We start from the raw sequence: 22,286 nt of genomic DNA on the forward strand, positions 1-22,286 counted from the left end.
CACACCACAAACATACACCTTAGAACTGACAAGGATGCACACTAAGGCAAAAGATAACAGGGATTTTTACTCAATGAATGGATGCTGCTTCCACGAGACACCGGGAAGGCCGACAGGAAGGGGAACTTGATTCTGAACAAATAGGTTTTAAATTCCCTGCAATGATGGTCGCATACAATTAAGGCACAGATAGATAACAGAGAGTGCTGGAGAATAACATTGAACTATAACAATGCCTGGTCACTTTGGCGGGAACTTAAGGAATGGAACTTTAAAAAATACCCTTACCATTGACCTATGTGCCTGTGGAGGGTAGAAAAACAAATTCCTCTATAGGTATTTGGGTCAAGCTTTATAAATGTCTTATGGATCACGCACAGAACTTTGACAGATATTCTCTGCACTCATGGGAGACTGTGCAATATAGCCAAATGTACCGATACTGATTCAGTTTTTGTCAAACATTGTGCTACCATATTTGGAACTATTGGAGTCTATTAAACACAACTTTGTATGTCCAAGGATTTTTCCAAATCTAGCCAAGATGGATTCCTGCCATCCATGTAAAGAAAAGGTAGCGTTTTTTTAGACATTTTCAGCACAACAAAATATGTGTCAGCTGTAAGGAATTGGGTTGTTAGTTGAGAAACTGATGAGTCGACATGGCACACAGCCCTGTGTGCCATGCCCCCATACATTGCATGAGGTATTTTTAATCCCTACTAGAGGTCTTCCAGACCTAAAGTAGAGTGCACTATATCCCATTGTGTGATCAGATCTGACCCTGCAATATCTAAGCCATTCTTGGATATTTTAAGTGCACAGAGAAGCTATAAAGAGTCCACGGGCTGGATACTTGTCATTACGAGTTTCCTAGCTCCCTGATGTGTTCACTGTACCCTAAAATGTTTGGTATTAAACATCTTGTCTTAATAAATTCTCACTGATGCCAGTGTTGTATTTATTAATAATTGCACGCTAGAGACCCTTAAGCGGGTCCCCTAAAAAAACAACCAAACACTGGTGTGGCTTCTGACTATTCATAGCTAGCCTGCCACCACCAAACATGTTTCTGACCTCATTGGGTGAGAACCCATGATCTCACCCCTCCTCCAGGCTGGAATGGTCTTCCAGAGAGGGAAGCTTCAATGGTGGGGCCGCCTTTGAAGTGCAGCCCAGGCTTCCCCAGATAGTGGGGAATGCCAATCCCCTGTCCTGCTCCACATTTGGTGGGAAGACAGGCTGGAAAATTAGTTAGATGAGGAGGACCATCCACATTCACCCAGCATCACCCCTAAGGTGTGGTATGTGATGTAGACACTACTTTTGAAAATCCACCATATTGTGATAGTGAGAAAATGACCTATCAGGGCTAGAATAGTGCCCCTTCCCTCAGGAAGTGGTCACTTAATGGGTGTAGACACCCTAAAGGTAGTTAGCCCATTGGCTACTATCTGTTTCCCCCTTTATCGCCCCTAAATATAGTATTTAGGTGGCATCCCTGGACCTTGAACCTTTGATTTGACTGACGCAAAGAAGAAATGGACCAACAAGAGTGGCTGCCTGAGAACTGAAGCACTGCTGCAGAGAAATTGGCACCAAACCCTGCCTGCTGTCTGAAGGACTTGACAATCATGGTGTGCTACATCATCTTGCCACTGTGAGGACTCCAAGACCCACAGAGCACCTCCAGTCTTTGACAAATTGCTAAAGATTCTTCACCGGGGCAGAGGCTCTGCTCCCTTGTGGCAGCAGGCACCAAATCGCAGACTCTGGACTTACCAATTCGCTGCTCCCAGCCGACTCCGATACAGCACCCAGACCAAACGTGGTACATCAGCTAAGTAGGGTCAGACCTGTTCCCCCACCACGTTGAAGGACACCAGGACCTACCGGAGCTGTGCCGCACCAATACGCTGGGTTCCGGGCCTCTTGCAACCTACATCAAGATGAAGAGTCCCCTCTGGACTCCAACTGCCCAGGAAGCAAGCACCCATTGAGAGACGTCAAGGACCCTCATCATGAGTGGGCAAGCTGCCACAAAAATCACCTCTCCAAGTTTCCTGCTCCTGACCGCGAGGACATCTTGGCGCACGCTGCCCGGCTGACCTATCTGTTCTGCACCTGGCCTGAATAGCCCCAGTAACGATGATTCAACTGTGCTCTCATGGCTCTGAGGCCCGTGTGGCCTGCTCCTTCTAGTGGGACGCTTGGACTTACCAGTAATATCCTTTTTGCAGTGTGTTTTCAAGTGGCCCCCTCTCTCGCACACTACCTACTAGTGACCTCAGCACCCTGCTCCGAGTTGAATCTGGGACGCTCCCATGAATCGGCTGGTGGAACATTGGACTTTGTCTTGCCGACTACAGAAATTCAAGAGGTGAACCATAAAAGTCGACTGTACAATTTTACATGCATTCTTTTTCATCACGGTTTTCAATTGTGCGGAATTGCACACAAATGTGATTGATTTTGCAAATTCTAAAAATTCATAACTTTAAAGTACTTACTGTGGAGCAAAGCTATTGATATGAAAAAAAAAAAAATGTATATTATTTTTGCAAATTGGTCTCAGATTTATTCTTGAGTGTTTGTCTCATTTATTGCATCTGTGAATACAACAAATGCTTTGCACTAGCCTCTAATACGCCTAACTGGTCGCTCACACTACCACAAATAGAGTGTAAGTATTATCTACTTTTGCCTTTGTAAACCAATACAGGACTCACTGGACTCTCTGCATAGTGTTCTTTGTTTTAGTACACAATAAAAACAGCCAGCTTCTTACAAATCCCAAACCATTTCAGAAGAATAGAGTATATTCTAATAAATACAGTGACATCCAAATGAAAAAAGTCCAATCAGTAGAAGCGGAGATATTCATTTTTGAAATGTTTAAGTGAAAATAGTGCTAAGGATTCAGAAAAGAAAGTGCCACTTGCAGTTATCTGGTCACATCAGATGGAGGAAAGTCACAAGTATAAGCCAACCGTGATAGAACATGGATCAGATACAAGGACCATCTTAGTCCTGCAGCTGTGTTAACTTCGGAAGCCCAGCTGGAAGAGTTCTGTTCATGCTGGAGGAGTCGTGGTGCCTATCGGTGCGGAGAGCAGCTCAAGTGTCATGGACAGTCGCCGCTGTAGTGCAAAGATGTATTTCTGTCATGTTAGATCGTCGCAAATGTTGTCTATTGGCATCTCGTGAGTGGTCAATTTCAGCATGAAGAGCAGGCCTCGCTGGAAGTTAGCATTGGCGGTTTTCATGGGCGGCAGAATCTTTGTGCAAACGGGCCCATCTGTGGTCAAGAGAAGCCTAAACTTTAGGACTTTTCCACTCTGATGCCAACCAACGTTGCAGGACTTGAGGATCAGGACTCACTCCAGGCAGAGGCCAACAGAAGAGATGTTGCAGGCACAGGCAGGTCCATTTGAGGAGTTTCACCAAAGGGTGTTAGGTTAATCAAAAATAAGATTAAGCCTGAGTCGAACATGATGCCTGTGTTTCTGACAATGTCTACTAGTGTACACACACGTCTGTGATCATGGGTCCACAAGGCCAAGACCCAAAATGAGGGGACGTAGAGTCCTCTTATTAAAACCACTTCTTTCTGAATTTAATGTGTTACTTGTTATTCAGTGTGCTACCACTGTTAAACTGGCTTGGAAATTTGAGGATGCCGTCCTTGAGGCATCATACTGATGTACCAAAGCCTATCATCTGCATATGCATGAAAAATGCAATAAAAGTGAAATGATCTAACCAATGCCATAAGACAGTCTACAAAAGTGTTGAATAAGGTGAGACTCAGAGGTGAGTTCAGGAGAGTGAAATCTGATTCATAACGAGGAAGGGAGACTGTGGTCTGTCAGTCAAAATTAACATGAATCACTTGAATGCCTTGAAGTAACTTTCATCTGTTGCAGACAACACAGCAATATGGATTGTCAGTGGTGCAAAATCAGCTAACAGATATAACAATATCAATGTTGTGAAACCAGAACCAGCCAACAGAAGCCAGTAATCATTAAAGGCAGCTGGTACTAGACCTGTTTCAGTGCTGTGGTTGGATCTGAAACCTGTCTCAGCAGGGACCAAGACTAGGGTTTCCTTTATCAAAGGGGAATGGTGGGCATTCACTGCTTTTTTTAAACCTTAACTTGCAGCAGGAGAAGAGGTAGGTTGCAAGAGCTTCAGATCTCCAGGATTAGCACTGGATTTATTCAACGACAGACGTATCATGGCTTTTTTAATGAAACTGATATTATGGTGGTTTCTGAAAAGGAATTAAGAATTTCGCCAAAACATAATACCCACTAAAGATACTTATTTGGTTCCTTGGCAGATGGGGAGTCAGAGGTAATCCTCCTGATGTGATCTATGCCATACACTGGATTGATCTGACTGTGCAGCAGCAAATCCTGTTCAGCGGTCCTTCACCAATGGGATAACTGGACTCCTGGAACCCTCGTTGGCTACAGCCTCCTGCTGCTGGTGATTTTCAACTTTCAAAAAAGTGACTAAGTCCGAACGTAGAAATCTTCCCTGCGTCTTCATCTATCGGCTCCCCGACAACAACGCTCCCTCCTTGGACACCTCCTGCAGACTTGACCCACTGAACTTTACCTCCTCAGAACTCTCTCCACAGAATGTCTTCTAAGTATGAAGGTAAGTGCCTACCGAGGCCCATCCACAATGCTCCTTCGCTGTTGCAAATATGTTTTTACTTTGACCCAGTCTCATGTGACCAGATGTCTGCGGTTGGTCCTTTGATCTTAGAGTTACTAGCTTTTATAAAAAAACTTTAACATCTATACCTCTGGTTCTATTGATTAGATTTTTGTCCTTTCGGTGTCAAGTAATTGGTTAATTTTCACTTTATTTTTCTAAATTGGTGTATAATTTTTCTTGTGTTCTGTTTTTACTTTGTTACTGTTTGTGTGCTGCATAAATACTTTACACATTGCCTCTAAGTTAATCCTGACTGTTTTTGGTGGCAAGCTACCCAAGGTTAAGCACAGGTTTATGTAGTGACTATTTGTGATTTACCCTTCCAGAGATTATGGCTGTTGCTTGAACAGAGTTCACCCCCATGCAAAAGCAACCTAGTTTCTCACAGCAGTCAGATCACACACATATTAAAGGTGTAATCTAGATCTAAAAGATCTTCCAAACTTCATACAAATCTCCTCATGCCCCCTGTAACTTCTGTTGCACATGTCAAGAAACCTACTAAGCTCTTTCCAGTCATGATTTTGACCTACATGCAGCACTGAACAGCAACCCTCCCGATTCTAAATGCATCCCTACATATTTTGGAGGATGATTATGTCTGCTTTCTTGTGTTTGCGGGATGCTCAGCAGTTTTCATCAAAATACTCGCCACAAGTTTCTTTCCACCAGAATTTGAAGAAGGACAATCCCTATAATGGTTCTCATCATTATTCACCTCGAGGTCTCAATATGTAAAAACATTTGATTTAATTTCCTCTCTTATCTCTTGATTTGGTGGCCCATTCCCTTAATAGAGTACATATAAGATGTCTGAAGCATTATTCTACAAGACTTCATTTGAAGCCAACTTGATGTGAAGCATAAGTAAAAGTAATATAACACATAGTAAAAGAAACTGTGATTAACCCCTTGTATGCCCATGACGAGCTGGACTCGTCATGGAGCACAGTCGCGCTGTGCCCATGACGAGTCCAGCTCGTCATGAGGCATACCCTGGGGAATCCCTCTGGTGCGGGCACCGGAGGAATTCCCTTTCATGCAAAACTTTCACTGTAATGAAGATCGGCGCGCACGTCGCGCCGACATCATTACAGTGAAAGTGAAACTGAAATGAGCCAAGAGGGGCAGGCAACAAAAATGTGTGAAAAAGGTGATTTTTTCAGCTAAATTTGAGATTTGCAGGGCATTCTGGGTAAGGAAACGTTGGGGAATCCACGCAAGCCATACCTCCCTGGAATCCCCCCGGTGTCTAGTTTTCAGAAATGTGTGGGTTTGGTAGGTTCCCCAAGGTGGCCGCTGAGCACCGGGCCAAAAACCCAGGTGACCCCCCTTGCAAAACCAGGTCGTTTTGATGTAGGCAATTTTCATGTCGCCTCAATACGTTTTGGGCCCTTGCCTGTCGCGGGTACTTGGGCCTCCCACACGAGTGAGGCACCGTTTTTATCGGGAGACCCAGGGGAATGCTGGGTGGTAGGAAATTTGTGTCAGCCCGGTGATGCCACAACTTTCCCACACAAAAATGTGTGAAAAAGGTGATTTTTTCAGCTAAATTTGAGGTTTGCAGGGCATTCTGGGTAAGGAAATGTTGGGGGATCCATGCAAGCCATACCTCCCTGGAATCCCCCGGGTGTCTAGTTTTCAGAAATGTGTGGGTTTGGTAGGTTCCCCTAGGTGGCCGCCGAGCACCGGGCCAAAAACCCAGGTGACCCCCCTTGCAAAACCAGGTTCTTTTGAGGAAGGCAATTTTCATGTCGCCTCAATACGTTTTGGGCCCTTGCCTGTCGCAGGTACTTGGGCCTCCCACACGAGTGTGGCACCATTTTTATCGGGAGACCCGGGGGAACGCTGGGTGGTAGGAAATTTGTGTCAGCCCGGTGATGCCACAACTTTCCCACACAAAAATGTGTGAAAAAGGTGATTTTTTCAGCTAAATTTGAGGTTTGCAGGGCATTCTGGGTAAGGAAACATTGGGGGATCCACGCAAACCATACCTCCCTTGAATCCCCCAGGTGTCTAGTTTTCAGAAAGGTGTGGGTTTGGTAGGTTCCCCTAGCTGGCCGCCGAGCACCGGGCCAAAAACCCAGGTGGCCCCCCTTGCAAAACCAGGTCATTTTGAGGTAGGCAATTTTCATGTCGCCTCAATACGTTTTGGGCCCTTGCCTGTCGCGGGTACTTGGGCCTCCCACACGAGTGAGGCACCGTTTTTATCGGGAGACCCGGGGGAACACTGGGTGGTAGGAAATTTGTGTCAGCCCGGTGATGCCACAACTTTCCCACACAAAAATGTGTGAAAAAGGTGATTTTTTTCAGCTAAATTTGAGGTTTGCAGGGCATTCTGGGTGAGGAAACATTGGGGGATCCTTGCAAGCCATACCTCCCTGGAATCCCCCGGGTGTTTAGTTTTCAGAAATGTGTGGGTTTGGTAGGTTTCCCTAGGTGCCGGCAGAGCTAGGGTTCAAAAACTACAGCTAGGCACTTTTTCACTGCGAAATTGAGGTGTGTCCACGATGCGTTTTGCGCCGTTTCCTGTCGCGGGCACTAGGCCGACCCACACAAGTGAGGTACCATTTTTATTGGAAGACATTGGGGAACATGGGGTGGGTGGAAATTTGCGGATCCACGCAGATTCCAGAACTTTCCACCACAGAAATGTGGGGAAAATTTGTTTTTTTGGCAATTTTTTAGGTTTACAAGGGATTCTGGGTAACAGAACCTGGTGGGAGGCAGTCAAGTCACCCCATCCTGGATTTCCCTGGGTATCTAGTTTTCAAAAATGTATAGGTTTGCTAGGTTTCCCTAGGTTCCGGCAGAGCTATGGTTCAAAAACTACAGCTACGCACTTTGCCAAAAAAGGGCCAGTTTTCGCTGTGAAATTGAGGTGTGTCCACGTTACGTTTTGCGCCGTTCCCTGTAGCGGGCACTAGGCCGACCCACACAAGTGAGGTACCATTTTTCTCGGAAGACTTTGGGGAATGCGGGGTGGGTGGAAATTTGTGGATCCACTCAGGTTCCAGAACTTTCCACCAGAGAAATGTGGGGAAAATGTGTTTTTTTTGTCAATTTTTTAGGTTTGCAAGGGATTCTGGGTAACAGAACCTGGTGGGAGGCAGTCAAGTCACCCCATCCAGGATTCCCCTGGGTGTCTAGTTTTCAAAAATGTATAGGTTTGCTAGGTTTCCCTAGGTGCCGGCAGAGCTATGGTTCAAAAACTACATCTAGGCACTTTGCCTAAAAAGGGTCATTTTCGCTACAAAATTGAGGTGTGTCCACCTTATGTTTTGCGCCGTTTCCTGTCGCGGGCACTAGGCTGACCCACACAAGTGAGGTACCATTTTTCTCAGAAGACTTTGGGGAACGCGGGGTGGGTGGAAATTTGTGGATCCACGCAGATTCCAGAAGTTTCCACCAGAGAAATGTGGTGAAAATGCGTATTTTTGGCAATTTTTTAGGTTTGCAAGTGATTCTGGGTAACAGAACCTTGTGAGAGGCAGTCAAGTCACCCCATCTTGGATTTCCCTGGTTGTCTAGTTTTCAAAAATGTATAGGTTTGCTAGGTTTCGCTAGGTGCCGGCAGAGCTATGGTTCCAAAACTACAGCTAGGCACTTTGCCAAAAAAGGTTCATTTTTCACTGTGAAATTGAGGTGTGTCCACGATGCGTTTTGCGCCGTTTCCTGTCGCGGGCACTAGGCCGACCCACACAAGTGAGGTACCATTTTTATCGGAAGACTTTAGGGAACACGGGGTTGGTGGAAATTTGTGGATCCACGCAGATTCCAGAACTTTCCACCACAGAAATGTGGGGAAAATGTGTTTTTTTGGCAATTGTTTAGGTTTGCAAGGGATTCTTGGTAGCATAACCTGGTGGGAGGCAGTCAAGTCACCCCATCCTGGATTCCCCTGGGTGTCTAGTTTTCAAAAATGTATAGGTTTGCTAGGTTTCCCTAGGTGCCGGCAGAGCTATGGTTAAAAAACTACAGCTAGGCACTTTGCTAAAAAAGGGTAATTTTCCATTGTGAAAATGTGGTGTGTTCACGTTGGGTTTTGAGCCATTTCCTGTCGTGGGCACTATGCCTACCCCTACAAGTGAGGTACCATTTTTATCGGGAGACTTAGGGTAATTCAGATTTGTAAAGGAACTGTTATTACCTATTGACTTTCGATGCATTTCTGCCTTCCAAATGAAAGACATTGTGTAAAAAAGAAGTCATTTCAGAAAATGACTGATAATTCTCATGCTAGTATGAGTATTCCCAATTTCGGAAATGTGCAAATATCTACTGTTTCTAAACTCTATATTTTGTTCCCATTTCAGAAATACATAGGTGTCTTTCATACCGATTTTTTCCATGTACACATTTTTACAGAATAATCAGGGCTTTAAGTGGGCCGGGTCTCACCGGGTCTGAGCACCGGCAGTTTTTTTAAGGAGGCCTCGAAACGGGTCTCTATCGGGCTCTGTTTTGTGCCCTGGCACAGGCGGTCCGTTTTTTCGAGTGTTATAGGGTAAGGGAAATCCTTTAAAGAGAGTCATTTTCTCTCTGGATTTCTCTTCTCCTTTCGGAACTCAGGAGCAACAATATTGTCGTGGTGTCACCAGGGCTTTATGTTAAGCTTTTTCAATATTATAAACAAGCCACAGTTGCTGCTTATTTATCTTATACAACGAACAACCATTGACAAAGCCAATAGTCCTGACTTGTTGTAGGTATGATGTTACTTTTTGTATCATATATCTGGATGCAATAACAGAAACAGCAAAATACCAGTAGGGCGGCACACTATCCTAAGCACACATTTTTAGCTTATGTATGTTTAAGCCACGCCCTTCATTATATTGGCCACGCCCCCTCGAGAGACCCCCTAGTATTTTTATCCCACTTAAAGCCCTGAGAATAATTACTATATACCCGGTACATAATAAAAAACCATTGCAAGTTGCTGCTCAGTTTTCGGCTCTGGGTTCGTCGGGTTCCTGGTGAACCTACAAGTCCTATATATCCCCACAACCAGAAATGTCCAGTGGATGTAACGGTATATTGCTTTCAAAGAGATGTCAAAATTAGTAGAAGTTACAGGTGAAAACGTTAACACAAAAGGCGCTTTTTTTCAACAAATTTTCAATTTATCCTACTGTTAGTTTCTATAAAGAAACCTTGATGGATCTACACAAATAACCCCTTGCTGAAATCAGAATTTTGTCTACTTCTCCAAAATGTATAGCTTTCCAGGATCCATTATTGCTTTTGTACCCATTTCTACCATTAACTGGAAGGAGGTTGAAAGCACAAAAAATAGCAAAAATAGGCTATGTCCCAGAAAAATGCCAAAACTGTGTAAAAAATGTTGGGTTTCTGACAAAAGTCTGGTATCCCCTAAAAGCTGGGAAAATTGTGATATCAGCCCCACAAACCCTTTTTTGATAACACTTGCAGGGAAATACCCATATGCTTTCATTTGCAGCCCGTTTTTCCCATTTTCCCAAAAAAAACCTATATTTTGCTGTATTTTGGCTCATTTCTGTGACCCCTCCAGGGGAATCCACAAACCCTGAGTACCCTCAGAATTCCCATGATGTTGGAAGAAAAGGACGCAAATTTGGCGTGGATACCTTATGTGGTCAAAAAGTTACAGGGGCCTCAGCGTGCACTACCCCAAATAGCCAAAAAAGGGCGTAGCACATGAGGGGGGGAAGGCCTGGCAGCGAAGGGGTTAATTATAAATGAAGATGAAGTAAATATTATGAAAACAGCCAACATGCTCCATTTTTGTGTTCCATTCTTGATAACTCTAGCTAATAATAATTACTTCTAATTTACCATCTTTGAGTGGTGCACAGCATTTGTCGCATACCTGAGAGCCCAAGGTAAATAGCTTGGAGCTGCCGCAAGGCCAGTATATATTTCTGAAGTGAGTGTGTTCGCAGCCTGTAGCCTTGTTGGAAAAAGGTTCCTCTCTGCCTGGAGGGCTTAAGACATACCTTCGATAATGATTCTCAAAGATGTTGTGAGAAAAATGTACTTTTGCTTTAGAACGTGAAAGCAATCTCATGAGAATTATGTGCCAGGGGATTGGAACCCTGGTCTCTTCTGACCTGGTGAGCCACCTGCTGAGGTCTAAATGACCTCCTAACATTCTAACTGATAGCAACTCATCACTATCCATTGTAACTAAGGGCCTCATATATATAGATATTCTGCAGTTGCAGAAGCTCAGTTACAAAACCAGAGCCTTTAAAAACACAAAATAGCTTTTGGGTATGTAGAAAACCCAAATTGTGATTCAATAACACATTACCAAATTACAAAATAAGTTTCCAAGCACATACTGAACCGCAAATTGAAAGGGGCATTTTTAGGGCGTCCCTTCCATTTAGCAATTCCTTAAGGTATGTATCAATGGTTGGCAACAGCAGTTGTGGTTGCCAATTATTGATAGGTTTGTGACACCTCCAAGAACGTGGTAAAGCAACACCTTAAAGAAAGAGGTAAAACATTTAAAAACAGAAGGGGATCCCAAAGGACAGTGACTTCTTTGTTAATGTTGACAAAAACTAATTTTAGGAGTAGGAAGTGGTCCATTTTTTAAATACATTCTGTGTTCATGTATGGAAAACAGACATGCATCTTGTTTTCCTTTAAATAAAACAGAATACATAAAGAAAATACTGGTGTATTTATAGGCAATCACAAACATTGAGGTCGACCAAACCTGTGATGGCAGTAAATCGTAGAGGGCCGTAATTTGCAACCTGCCTAATTAATATCCATGAGTTAAGTAAAATTGTGACTAACTACGATTTGGTATTTTCTGTGAACAGAACAAATACTACATAAGTCTGTTTGCAAAATACCAGCGAATTTGGAAAAAGTAGGTGTGCAAACTGCCAACACTTTTATAGAGTTCATTCTTTGTACATAAGATTCTAAGCTCTCAATGTATTAATAACATTTTGTAATTTCTTGTTTCATGCAAAGTATTACATTGCCCTGTGTCAAGTTCTACGCAATTTAGATCTTTTTCTTTAAATACGGAATAAATGACGACTAGACCAATGTTATTTGCATTTTTCAGAAACATAATAGGGAACAGAGAATATATAATTTTGCTTTTTGGTGGTTTTGACTGGCAGTGCTGCACAGTGTCTAGGAGAGCATTTTTGTGATGGGCAGAGAGTTGATGAGGCTTAAGAAATGGGATGCAATGCATGGTGCTTTAAATGTGCTTGAAAGAGGGTTGGCTGTACATTGGAATGTTCTGGTAGGACAGCTGAGTAAGCTGGAGAGGTGAGGGGCTCTTCTTGGGCTGCCTTGAACACTGTATTTATGGTTTCATAGGGTGCTTGGTTTCAGGACAAGAAGCATCCTCTCTGACGTTATCATGTGAAATACAAGTAGGACAGATCAGATGTAAAGGAATCCATCCAATCAACATGACTTTGCCGAGAGCATATTGAGCAAGGCTGACCAAGACACTGTCCCCGTAGGCATGAAGGATCTGAGCAGTGTTTGATCTCAATTTGGAAAAACAAATTCTGTCTTACCTGCACCATGATAAGCGATTTCTTCAGTAGCATAGCTAGATAGCTATGGGCCCTAGTGCAAGTAAAGTAACTGGCCCCCCTCACTGGGGTGACATCTCAGTCTGTTAGCTGCCCTAAAAGTCCTCAACCTGCTACGCCAAAGTCTGCATTTGCCATATCAAAACTCAGTACCATCCTCAAACACACTATTGTATTTCCATCAATTGCCTGCACTACATTTCTGCAAGTCAAGAAAATGACCATAGAAAGCATTACCAAAGCCAATACATTTGGCCCTTGCAAAGTACATATGCAGAAAGATATAACATGCAGGGAACGCACACTCATACCTTTGTGTTCACATTGCAACACCACTCACACTGCACTCACACAGGCATATGCCTGACCCTCACTCACATAGGCACACATTTTAAAATGTAGACCATCAAAAGACAATTGTAATTCTGAATTCTCACAGGCACACTCCTCACAAATCACTCACAATGCATGGTGGCTATGCTGCACGCACACTGCTCATAGAGGTACACTGCTCACTAGGAATGAGCAGAGTTCGAACAGATGGTGGCATTGGAGGCACAGATTGAGTATGTGATACGTCGTTCCACTAGTGTAAGCTGTTGAGGTACGCTTCACTGTAGCCTGAATCTCCACTGAGGTTATCTAATCTACCATCAGCCCTACTTGGACCAACACTGCAGGTAATGTCAGTCTGGTCTCTGTGGACGCCTGTAGGGAAGAGTCTCAGCATCCAAAAAAGTCAAAAAAGTCCGACTTGTCATCTAAAACACATGGTGGCATTTTTTTGTAGTGCAAGGAAAGAAAGAAAGAAAGAAAGAAAGAAAGAGAAAGAAAGAAAGAAAATAAATGCCAACTAAATGTGGAGGCCATGTGCTTCAATAAAATAATTAAAATGCAAAGCTTCGCACTGGTCTGCTATCTCTGAACAGTAAAAAATGACACAGTATACAGAATATTGTTTCAAGATGTGACTTGGCTTTGAAAGTTTCAATTGTTATGCTTGGCACTTTACTTAAGAACGTTGTGGTCCAATAGTAACGTCAGAGGAGCTGCTGCTACTATCATTATTCAATTAGCAATAGTCTGCAATTGCGAGTGAGCTACTGAGGAACAAACTAAAGCAACTATCTCGTGAGGCAGACTTCTCTGGATGCAGAGTTACACAGGGTAAGCAGGCAAAATACTACCTATCATCCTAAAGACCAGTGGCTATGCAGAGCCAAATAAAGGCAACAAAGCCCATGGCTGAGGAGAACTGATCCACTGCTTAACTGTGTGTATTTCATTCTGAAGTGTTGAACCAATATGTGACTGGCAGTCTGCTGAATATCTGAAGTAGGGTTACAGAAAGCTCATTTTCTCTAAGCAAGTTTATGTATTATTTTTTAGAAAACATGAGGCTTGTAAGACAGCTAAAACAGTGCTTTGGCTAGACTTAATACACACAGAAATAGACGGAGAACAGGGAGCAGGATCAAAGCAGACCCTTGGCTCACACACAGAAGACATACAGCACTGGTCAAGAGCATCACAATCTTCCCTGAAAGACATAAAACAAGTGTGGTACTGCAGGACTAGCACACGTTTCCTTCAAGGACATGGGACAAGTGTGGTACTGCAGTGCCAGTCAGTTCAAGCTTCCTTCCAAGACACAGAACAAGTGTGCTACTGCAGGGCTAGTCAATGCAAGATTCCTTCAAAGAAATGGAACAAATATGGTACTTCACGGCAAGGGCAATCTTCATTCAAAGACAAGGTGACAATTGTGGTAAAGTGGGGCCAATGTAAGTTTGCTTCAAGGAAATGGAACAAGTGTGGTACTGCAATGACAGCCAGTGCAAGCTTCCTTCAAAGACACAGAACAAGTGTGCTACTGCAGGGCTAGTCAATGCAAGATTCCTTCAAAGAAATGGAACAAATATGGTACTTCACGGCAAGGGCAATCTTCATTCAAAGACAAGGGGACAATTGTGGTACAGTGGGACCAATGCAAGTTTGCTTCAAGGAAATGGTACAAGTGTGGTACGGTAGGGCCAGCCAAACTTTCTTCAAAGACATTGTTCACTGCAAGTTTCCTTAAACAAGTGTGGCACTAGGAGTACTATTTAACACCTCTCATAAATATAATGAATAAGCAGCATTTCAGGTTTGGAAAATGAACAGCACCTGGATGTATGAGTGCAAGGTTGACTCACACGCAAAGCAATATTTCCACACACAGATTAGGTACAACAGCACCTGGCAGGAGTACTCACTTCCCTCATGCTCATAGAATACATATTGATCTGCCCAAAAACAATATAAGCTTCCCTTGCATCACGCAGAACACAGACAGCACCGATAGCTGCAGTCCAGGTTGGTGTGTAAATGCATATACACAACGTGGAGGATAGGCAGTAGTGCAAGTTCTCATCACACAGCACAGGTACAAGATCGTCAGCAGCAGTGCAAGCTAGAATATCCTCACATACAAAAGAGGTATCGCACTGTCAGGAGCATCTAGGCTTATTTTAGTTACAGAATACACAGATCAAAGTATAGAGGTATGTGAGTCACTGAAGGTCTGGCTGAGATTCAGCTTAAGGTCTTCTTCAGCCCTTGTGCCCAAAATATGCTTATGTGGCTTCTGTCTACTACTCACACTGTAACCTCAACCCGCCAGAATGAAAGACAAAACTTTAAGAGGGAAACCACTCTAGTGGCTGAATTGCACAATTTGAAACCAGACAACCTGGGATCAGTCCCAGCTTGGCTCCTTGCCCAAATTGTGAGGTACCAGACAATTATTTCATTTTATTATGTCTCCTAATTTCTCATTTTTGGATATGAGAAAAACTTAAAATAGGTGAGGATGCGCGCTGTACAAACATCTCTCCTCTGTTTGACATAATAGACTATAATTCTGCTCCATGTAAAATAAGAATATAGCCCACATAGGTTATACATGACAACTGAATTGCCTCTTAGTTCACTTATGGCATTGTCATCTGGGTGGGCGGAGGGGGCATGCATCTTTCTAAGTTCATGAGTTCATGTTTAAAAAGTAACACTTTTAATAAATGACTTTCAATGTGGAGATTATTGTGAAAGAAATATACTTTTTTAAATTTTGAGGACACTCTATGATATTTTTATGTAATATTTGTAATATTTGGGGAGAGGAGTTTGCCTAATGGCTAGAGCGCTCGACCTCGGACCTGGGGAACTGGGTTCGAGTCTCGGTAATGACGCTGAACATCCTGTGATTCTGGGCAAATCACTTAATCTCCCCGTGCCTAACAAAAAACATTTTAAAAATGAATGTGTGTCCTCATGTAACGTAAATGGTGCTATGTAAAGCACTCTGATACCTGATTGGATTCGGGTCAAGTTTGCGCTATATAAAACTCTGCAAAAAAAATAAACAAGCATTTGCAATGCAATAGGTCTCGCATTATTAAAGTTGGAGCTACTGGCATTGCTAATGATAATGCAATACCAATAGCAGCTCAAAGATTCAGTAATGCGAGACCTATTGCATTGCAAATGCTTGTTATTACTTCGAGTTGGTGAAATGTAAATTCTGCCTGCATAGTTTTCCTAAATGTATGTTTTCCCTTTACAAACATGAGAATGTTTTGTAAACTTAAAACTTTTTAGAGAGAGAATTTGGTTTTGCTGAGGTTCAATTTAGCAAACCCTACAGATTTGTTTCTCGCAATTAAAATGTTGCTCTGTTTAAGGAGGTTGTGAACCTTGAAAATTTTTGAAGACATCTTCACAAAGTTTGGGAAGGAAAATCTTTGCAACCTCGTACAACCACACATTAGCTATGCATCCAGATGTGAAAATATGAAAAATGCAGTGTGATGTCTAGAACCAGCCCCATACCATCACAATGTGGTTTCTGTAAATCAGTCTTCTCTAGAGCCCCTATGCCAACTATTCCATATACAACGCTCCAAGTTTACGATACTCCTGCTACAATACTATTGGTCTCAGTGATATATTCAGCTACTCCTCATTGGTAGCTCTATGGTATACTAAGTCATTTTAAAAATGTATGATTACTAGTTCCTTGCATGGAAGCAGTAGTATCACCCAAAATGCTGATGTAAGTGTGTCCTACCTGGGAAACTAATGTCCGTTCTTCGTCAGTTACCTGTATCAGGGAAAAAGAAAGGGAGACAAAAGAAGGACAAATCTCATCCAAATTCAATTTGTCACTTACATGTCGGAACATCTGATCTAGTGAACCACAAGAAATAATATCTAGGCCACCTTATACTTATTAAACACCCTACCCAGCTCATGCAGCTAGTCTGGGACACCAGTGGTTTTAGAGTGCAGGTAGTTCATACGGTGGGAAACTCCATGCATTAGGATGGGGCATCTCATCATCCATTGTATGTAAGAAATCACTATATTATTATTCTCATTTTTTAACCATAACACTTGAGACATCAATAGCTAATGTCAATCAGGTTCAGCATTGTTGACTGTACCTGATCAAAATTCAAAAGTGAAAAGACCCATTTCTTACACTATTTGTTAGGGGATACCAGAAAATCTGTCAAGGGTGGGGTGGGTCCTTCGTAGTCACACACTAGTAGAGGGAGAGATACATAAAAAGGAAGGACACACATAAGCGCGATACAGTTATGCAAGGGGGCGAAGAATCTTAGGAGGTGATGTTATCCTGATTCCCAAAACATTCAAACGCACACACATTCAGTCTTGCACAGCGGTAACAGGAGAAGATGTGACAGATTATCCCTTATTCGAAAATCGTCAGTTGAATCACATGATGGACAGTAAAGCCGTTTCGTGGACACTAAATATTGAAAAAATAATGCCAAACACATGCTAACCAAATTGAAACTAAATGGGGAAAAACATACAGATAAAGGAAGATGACGAATGGCAAGAGGCAAGAAAGTGTCAGGTAGAAACAAGAGCAATTCTTATAGTCAATTAAAAAAATAACCAGTAGATGGCAGTGTTGTCCAGGTCTTCCAATATGGGGAGAGAGTGACGTAAAATCGTCACACGGCTCGAGCAGGCACTCTAATATAACTGCCGAAAACAAAGTTATAAAATCGTTCAAGAATTTAAGCCCACCTAAAATGTAGAGTGAGATCAAATAAATAGTCCTCAATGGCGTCATGATGAAAATATCAGGAATGTAACACAGTTGTTTCTATGCGTGCAGCCAGAGAAAATAAACAAACGAGAAGGGAGGGGGGAATGCCAGCAACAGAGGAGCCCGCGAAAGTGAAAGTGATCGTGATTACGATCGCTACGGAGGAAAGACACATGGCGCTGCGCGCGTGCACGTTCACGTGCACTGTAGCTTTAGGTCACGGCAGCACTTTGAAAAGCCCAGATATAAAATGTCTCTTCGAGCCTTTGGCTCGCGAGACCTAAAAATGGTTGCACTATTTCCATGCCAAATGTCCACGGCTCAGCTTGTGCATAGGTTCTTAGATGCAAGACGGGCTCTTAGAGCCAAGACAGACCCATGGCTTGGCTCCTCCTTTACTCACCCACCTCTACTACATTACTAGATAGATAAATATTTATTGTACAGTTAATTAAAACCATTACAAGAGAAAAAAAGAAAAGGAACATAAAAAAAAAAGAGTACTACAGTACTGTGTATAACAGGTACTCGAGCATCCCCCCTCAATCAGTATCTTTCTCTGGGTAGCAAAATCTTGTTTTCTGAGTTTTTGGATGGTTTACACAGGTCTCAGAAGAACAGCTAGTCCTACTCCTAGTTTTAATAAATACGAATTGTTAATTTGCGACCACAAGAAGTTGTTTTAATGCTCTAATAATTTGTTTTCCCAATTATGGCACTCTCTCCTAAGTAAGTCTATGCTCTTTTAGTAACCACCAGGCTAAACACAATCCTGTATTCAGGAGCCACACACTAGCATGGGCATAACTTCTTTTTTGACTCTGCTGACAGAAGGTAGTCAGGGTTGAATGGTTCACTCTGTATTTGCAAAAGTGTACATGTACACTATTTGTCCATTCAGAGCATGCACAATGAGGGATTTGAAGTGCCACCACAGGTGCTACAGTGGATTTTGTTGCTCGAGGCCTGACTCCTTCCTGCAACTAGGGGAATTGTAAACAGCAAGCTCCCAGTGCTGTAAGAGCTCCAGTGGCCCCAGCAGGCAGTAGTGCTGTAACACATTTTTAGACTGGGGGTGCTGCTGTCAATGATACATCACTCAATTCCCAGGAATTCTGAAAAATCCCAGCATGACACAGTGAACAAGTGTTGCAAATCAGCCACATCCATTCAGAAAGAGAGTGATAAAGGTGTGGTATGTAGGTGGTGTTTCATTTAGGAGCACACTGTCACAAATATATTACTAAAGCATTTTGTGGTAGCACACCACCATTTACAGACAGCACATTTTCTTTTTTCGAAGTGACCACTACTTTGCACGGATAAACAGTGTTACTGATAAAGTGTGGAAATTGGGTTTCAGGGAATGTCATTTGCACATCACGGAGTAAAGTGTCTAGATTTGTTTTGATCCTATTAAAATCTGTTTCCGTCACAACTCAGAATTCAGAAAAAGCTTTGCGTTTATGCTTTGCTATATGTTTATTTATTTTGAAATATTTATACAGTTCATTTATAGGTATTTACCCCTTAACTGCTGAGCTTTCCCCCCCCCCAGTGCTGACCCCTTTTTTGGCTATTTGTAGTAGTTTGCGATTAGGCCTCTGTAACTTTTTGACCACATAAGGTATCCACGCCAAATTTGCGTCCTTTTCTTCCAACATCATGGGGATTCTAAAGCAGCCCAGGGATTGTGCATTTCCCTGGAGGGGTCCCAGATTTTAGCCAAAATACAGCTAAACTTTGGTTTTTTGGGGAAAATGGGAAAAGGTCCCGCATATGAAAGTGTCTGGGTTTTTCCCTGCAAATGGTATCAAAAAAGGGTTTGTGGGGCTGAAATCTACATTTTCCCAGCTTCGACACAGTGGCAGAGATATTCAGGGTACCATCACTACTCAACGCAGATGGTAATGCAGTCTCAGGGAGCCGTAATGATGACTGGAAATCTTTACAGGCATTAAGGAAGCAACAGATTAAAACAGCGCTACACGGTAGAATAATGACCGAATATCTTAGAGCTAATATAGCTCCTAATGGCCTCTTAGTGACCTTGACACCTCGGATCTTCCTCGAAGATCTCACCTTCAGACGAGAATGGTCAAAGATTGCGTGGAAGTGCACAAGAGATTGGCTTGTCCTTATAATCAACACGGCCAAGCGTCTCTCTGATGAACTTTTGATTCGGATTACAATAGCAGAATCAGGCTTAAAAACAGGGATATCAATCACGTCCTACAAAACGTACTTAGTTGAAATCAACAAGGAAATGTCCGAACATAGAGACTTCCTCACTAAACAAAAGGTTACTAAACTTCAAAAAGATGTCAAGAGATTTTCTCAGGAGAAAATATATCCATATACCAAAGAAGACTATGTTTTCCATAACAATGAGATGTCTTCAGAAGAAATGAATAGCAACAGCTCTAGGAGGACAAGCTCCATGAGTAGCGACTGTATCTATGAGAGAAGCAAATATACGACACCAACAAGAGGATCATAGAGACAACCACCACAACCACCATTGTTCCAGAATTTTCCTCCCCACCCTTTCCAACAATAACCCTATCCGGGTACGTGGGCAGGCCATCCACCCTTATTGAACACACCCTTGGGCTATCCATCACAGATGCAACCATTCCACCAATTCCCGAACCCCCCTTTTCACAACAGAGGAAGGGGCAGAGGAAGAGGAAGACGGAAAAATGGCTCAAGGAATGTACACTGGCAAGAGCCAGAACAAATGGTTCTGAGGAGCAACACATCAGGAACGAGACGCTAGTTGTGAACCTTTCCTCTAGATCTTTGTCACCGGAAGAATCCAGTCTCTTGGAGAAGGGCCTGGGTTTCGTCCAAACACCCGGCGAGGATCTTTTCCGACTCCACCAAGAACTCCATCTTTTCTTCAGGAAGATTAGACTTAAGGCCTTCTTCCAAGACCAACTAGAAGTCACCACTCCTAGCACAGGGCTGAGAAAAAAATCCAAGTTCACCCCTACGGCAGCTATGACCCCTAATGAGGTGCTCACCTTTGAGCAAGCCGTCTTGAAGGACATCACAAGCCTACCGTACCAACTCTCCTTTGACAAACTGACGAAGGAAGAGAGACGCACTCTACAGAAAATCACAGAAGACATCTCAATCATCATTAAACCAGCCAATAAAGGCGGTGCCATCGTCATCCAGGATATTGGCACATACGAAGCAGAGAGCCAACGAAAACTTACGGATTGCAGATACTACCTCCCCATAGAGGAAGACCCTACACCAAGACTCACTCTGAAGATCAGAAGTTTAGTCAATGAAGCCGTGAGCGAAGAATGGATCACATCCCAGGAGGCAGAGTTTCTATGCAACGACAATCCTAAGACGCCCTACTACTACACCTTACCGAAGATCCACAAAGGGACGGATCCACCACCTGGACGCCCAATAGTGTTAAGTATCGATTCCCTTCTCGAGCCACTGAGTAAATTCTATGACTTTTTCTTACGTCCTATTGTCACACAGACGCCGACTTACCTAAAGGACACTACAGAGGTGCTGAACCTGGTCAAACACTATGATGACCCAGGATCAATCACTCACTTGGCCACACTAGATGTGAATGAATGAAAATATTCTTAAATAGCGCATGGCTACCCGGAGGCATCCCAGCGCTGCGGATGGGCGTCGAGGAGCAGGTGGAATTATGAGAATAGCCAAGTCTTCAGTTGTTTGCGAAATGACAGATTATTGGCTTCCTTGCGGATGGAGAGAGGGAGGGAGTTCCAGAGTCTAGAGGTGTTGTAGGAAAGAAGGTGACCCCCTGACCGGGCCCTCTTGACTCTGGGAACTTCCACTAGATGAAGTTGGTCTGAGTGGAGACTTCTGGTGGCTTTGTAGGGCTTGATTAGGTTCTTGATGATGGGGGGTCCTTTATTATGAAGGCTTTTGTGTGCGATGCAAGGGGCCTTGAAGTGTATTCTTTCTTGTATCGCGAGCCAATGGAGTGTCTTCAGGGCAGGCTTAGCTGAGCAGCGGTTATTAGTGCCTGTGAGGAGCCTAGCTGCCGAATTTTGGACAACCTGTAGTTTGGAGATAACTGAGCTGGGCGCACCCAGATAGAGGGCATTGCCATAGTCCAACCTAGAGAGGATGAGCGCTTGAACCAAAAGCTTTCTGGAGTGGGCAGGTAGAAGAGGGAGTACTTTCCGTACGGTACGGAGCATACCATAGCAGGTGGCGGCCGTTTTCCTTGCTTGAGTTCTAAAGGTGAGATCATGGTCGAGCCAAATGCCCAGGCTCTTTATTTCCTGTTTAGGCGATGGTGCCGGCACCATGCACGGTGGCCACAGGTTGTTGGGGTTGAAGCTTGCTTGATTGCCCAGCAGCAGCAGATGTAGAGCAGACGTAGAGGCACTTTATACTAATATACCACAAGATGCCACCCTAGAAGTCATGGAAAGCATGCTGCAAAATGTGGACCCATGGATCCATGAAACACCCATCTCATTCATCTGTGAATGCGCAGCACTGGCCCTAAAAGAAAACTTTTTTGCTTTTAAGAAACAACTATATCACCAAATACAGGGGACCAGCATGGGAAGCACAGTTGCGCCGAGCCTGGCCTGCATGTACATGGCCAATTTTGAGGCCAAATTCATCTTGGGCAACAACAACCCTTACAAGGAGAACATCATGACATGGCGGCGCTACATTGACAATGTCCTGCTAATCTGGAGAGGCAATGTGGACCTCTGCAGTTCTTTCTTCGAATGGTTGAGCACCTTGGATCCTTTCCTCAGGTTCACAGGCACGAGATCAAAAGAGAAAATTGCATTCCTGGATCTAACTTTACGTGATGGCACACTACTTACAACAAACTACCGAAA

The sequence above is a fragment of the Triturus cristatus genome, chromosome 8, assembly GCF_964204655.1.
Source record: "Triturus cristatus chromosome 8, aTriCri1.1, whole genome shotgun sequence".
Lineage (NCBI taxonomy): Eukaryota > Metazoa > Chordata > Amphibia > Caudata > Salamandridae > Triturus > Triturus cristatus.